Consider the following 3,858-nt stretch of genomic DNA (forward strand, 5'->3'; position numbering starts at 1 on the left):
ATGCTTGAGTATAAATTAGTCATTCTTGGCTCAGGAGGTGTTGGAAATTCTGCTTTGACTGTACAATTTGTACAAAGAACTTTTGTTGAAAAACATGATCCTACAATAAAAGATATTACAGAAAGCAAGTTGAAACAGATGCACAACTCTGTATGCTTGAAATATTGGATACTGCAGGAACAGAACAATTTACAACAATAAAGCGTTTGTACATAAAAATGGAAAAGGCTTTGTATTAGCTTATACCATCCCAGCACAGTTCACATTTTATGATTTACAAGATCTGAGAGAACAGATTATTCAAGTTAAAGACACTGATATTGTCCCAATGATGGTTAGTAATAGGAGTGACTTGGAAAATAAAAGAGTTGTAGGGAAGGAACAAGGTCAAAATCTAGCAAGACAGTGGAACAACTGTGCATTCTTAGAATCTTTGGCAAAATAAAAAATAAATCTTAATAAGGCCAGGCATGGTGGCTCATGCCTGTAATCTCAGCATTCTGGGAGGCCGAGGCAGGTGGATCACCTGAGGGCAGGAGTTTGAGACCAGCCAGGCCAACATGATGAAACCCTGTTTCTACTGAAAACACAAAATTAGCCAGGCGTGGTGGCACATGCCTCTAATCCCAGCTACTCGAGAGGCTAAGGCAGGAGAATCGCTTGAACCCAGGAGGTGGAGGTTGCAGCAAGCTGAGATCATGCCATTGTTTTCCAGCCTGGGCAAAAAGAGTGAAACTCCATCTCAAAAATAAGGTAATGAAACTTTTATGACCTAGTGTGACAATTAACAGAAAACCTCCAGTGCCTGGGAAGGCTTGCAAAAAGTCATCATGTCAACTGCTTTAATATACTAAATGCACTGTAGCTCTGAGCCAGGTCTGAAGAATGTTGCCCAATTCAACAGTGCCTGAGCAATTCCAACTTTGTTAAACCTACCAACATCTTAAGTGGACTCTCTTGTGGTGGTACCCTTTAAGAGACAGATGAAAGATGCCATATCAGTTTGCACATTCTAATAACTTTCCAGTAGCACAAGAGAGATTTTTACTCATCTAATAGTTGTAGAATATGCAGCTGGTAAAACCAGAAGCTACATCCAGTATTACTGCTAAGAGACATTCTTCATCCACCAATGTTGTACATGTATGAAAATGGTGTACTGTATACTTGAACATGCCCCATGCTTTGTATTGGAGAGTACAATAATGCAAATTCTAAAACCACCACTATTTTAGCATAATAAAAGAAAGTCCAAAGAGATCCTATACAGACTGCTCTAGATACCTTTGTTTTGTTGATACTTGTAGCTTATCATACTTTTTTTAAAAAAATTCAAGATCATTATCATTGTACAAAATATGCGTTTTGATTAACACAGCTATATAGTTTTTTAATTTTTTAAAGAGAAACTATGAAGCAGTGATCTTGTCTTTAAAATATGATAGTCCTTTCAGTATAATATCTTAATTTGAAGATGTTGCCTTTAATATCTGTTGGGAAAGAAATGTTCAGACTTTTCAAATCTCTTATTATATTTTTCCTTTTTTGTTTACATAGGAAAAATGTTTATAGCTGTGTATACAGTAAGAGTCTACAACAAGAAGTGGATATTTTCAAACAATTTTTTAATGGTTTAACAATTTTTCTAAATCTTTCAGGCTTCTGCAGCTATGGATTCTCACTGTGAATCCCTTGCTTGCTCATGCATAGTGTATTTGCAATATGAAATATACAGGTTTAGTATTTTTGCCTGTTATTGATTATTTCACATGTGTAACATTTTGGTTGACATGTTAAATGGTGGATGAGTACTGTGGACGTGAATGTGGGAAGTAATTTTAATCATGTGTAATTGGTCACAAGGGCTAATTTGCAGTACCTGTTGTTGTTTTACCTAACAATGCCTTGTTGACTTGTATGCATTAATGTTTGGATGTAAAGGCTGTATGTCTATCCAACAAAGAGCCACAATATTTAAATAGATCAACCTAATGTTACAACTACTTTGAAATGGCCAAATGTAAACTAAAAGCCCTAATTAAGGTGGTGCAACTTTCCATAACTTAGCATCAGTAGTTCAATAAATTTGGATTGCCATGCAAGGGCTTGCATTATTTAAAAAAAAAAAAAAAAAAAAAAAAGCACACACACACGCACTCATTATTTTAAACTGATAACAACTTAACACTATTTGCATAAATAAGCAAAAAGAAAGCTAATAAAAAGTCACCGGCTTTAGAGACGCTGCCGCCGAGGAAAGTCCTGTACTACTAGCCATGGTCAACCCTACCGTGTTCTTCGACATTGCCATCGACGGCGAGCCCTTGGGCCGCGTCTCCTTCGAGCTGTTTGCAGACAAGGTTCCAAAGACAGCAGAAAATTTTTGTGCTCTGAGCACTGGAGAGAAAGGATTTGGTTATAAGGGTTCCTGCTTTCACAGAATTATTCCAGGGTTTATGTGTCAGGGTGGTGACTTCACACGCCATAATGGCACTGGTGGCAAGTCCATCTATGGGGAAAATTTGAAGATGAGAACTTCATCCTAAAGCATACAGGTCCTGGCATCTTGTCCATGGCAAATGCTGGACCCAACACAAATGGTTCCCAGTTTTTCATCTGCACTGCCAAGACTGAGTGGTTGGATGGCAAGCATGTGGTCTTTGGCAAAGTGAAAGAAGGCATGAATATTGTGGAGGCCATGGAGCACTTTGGGTCCAGGAATGGCAAGACCAGCAAGAAGATCACCACTGCTGACTGTGGACAACTCGAATAAGTTTGACTTGTGTTTTATCTTAACCACCAGACCATTCCTTCTGTAGCTCAGGAGAGCACCCTCCACCCCATTTGCTCGCAGTATCCTAGAATCTTTGTGCTCTCGCTGCAGTTCCCTTTGGGTTCCATGTTTTCCTTGTTCTCTCCCATGCCTGGCTGGATTGCAGAGTTAAGTTTATGATTATGAAATAAAAACTAAGTAACAAAAAAAAAAAAGTCACCTTAACTTTACCCCCCTGCTCTTTAACTTTTTGTTATTTCTATTTATATTTTATTGTACTATGTCTTGAAAAGTTGTAGTTATTACTTTTGATTGGTTTATTGTTCAGTCTTCTTTTTTTTTTTTTTTTTTTGAGACAGAGTGTTGCTCTGTCCCCCAGGCTGGAGTGCAATGGTGCAATCTCGGCTCACTGCAACCTCCACCTCCCAGGTTCAAGTGATTCTCCTGCCTCAGCCTCCCGAGTAGCTGGGATTACAGGCAGCCGCCCCCATGCTCAGCTAATTTTTGTATTTTTAGAAGAGATGGGATTTTACCAGTTTGGCCAGGCTGGTCTCGAACTCCTGACCTCAGGTGATCCACCCACCTCAGCCTCCCAAAGTGCTGGGATTGCAGGCATGAGCCACCGTGCCCAGCCCTGTTGTTCAGTCTTTTACTTAGGATAAGAGTATTACATACCACAGTTACAGTGTTATAATATTCTGTGGTTACTATTATACTTACTATTAACAGTAAGTTTTGTACCTTCAGGTGATTATTTATTGCTCATTAATGTCTTTTTCTTTCTGATTGAAGTACTCCCTTTAACATTTCTTGTAGGATGGATCTGGTATTATCATAGGGTAAAAGGTTTTTTTCCTTCAGCACTTTAAATATATCACGCCACTCTCTCTTTGTAAGGTTTCCACCAAAAAGTTTGCTGCCAGACATACTGGAGCTCATTTTATGTTATTTGTTTCTTTTCTCTTGCTGCTTTTAGGATTCTGTCTTTGTTTTTTGTTTGTTTGTTTGTTTTTTGTTTTTTTGTTGTTTGCCCAATTGCTCTGGCTTGCCATCATGTCTTACTGCAGTATCAGGCCCACTACAAG

At 38.6% G+C, this 3,858-nt stretch overlaps 2 pseudogenes; both read left to right on the forward strand.

Annotated features, from left to right (window-relative positions):
* On the forward strand, nt 1-880 carry LOC112423811 (ras-related protein Rap-1b-like; annotated as a pseudogene).
* Nucleotides 881-2,240: 1,360 nt separating this feature from the next.
* On the forward strand, nt 2,241-2,950 carry LOC139363118 (peptidyl-prolyl cis-trans isomerase A pseudogene; annotated as a pseudogene).
* The last annotated feature ends 908 nt before the right edge of the window (nt 2,951-3,858 follow it).

This window comes from Macaca nemestrina, chromosome 5, assembly GCF_043159975.1.
Source record: "Macaca nemestrina isolate mMacNem1 chromosome 5, mMacNem.hap1, whole genome shotgun sequence".
Classification (NCBI taxonomy): domain Eukaryota; kingdom Metazoa; phylum Chordata; class Mammalia; order Primates; family Cercopithecidae; genus Macaca; species Macaca nemestrina.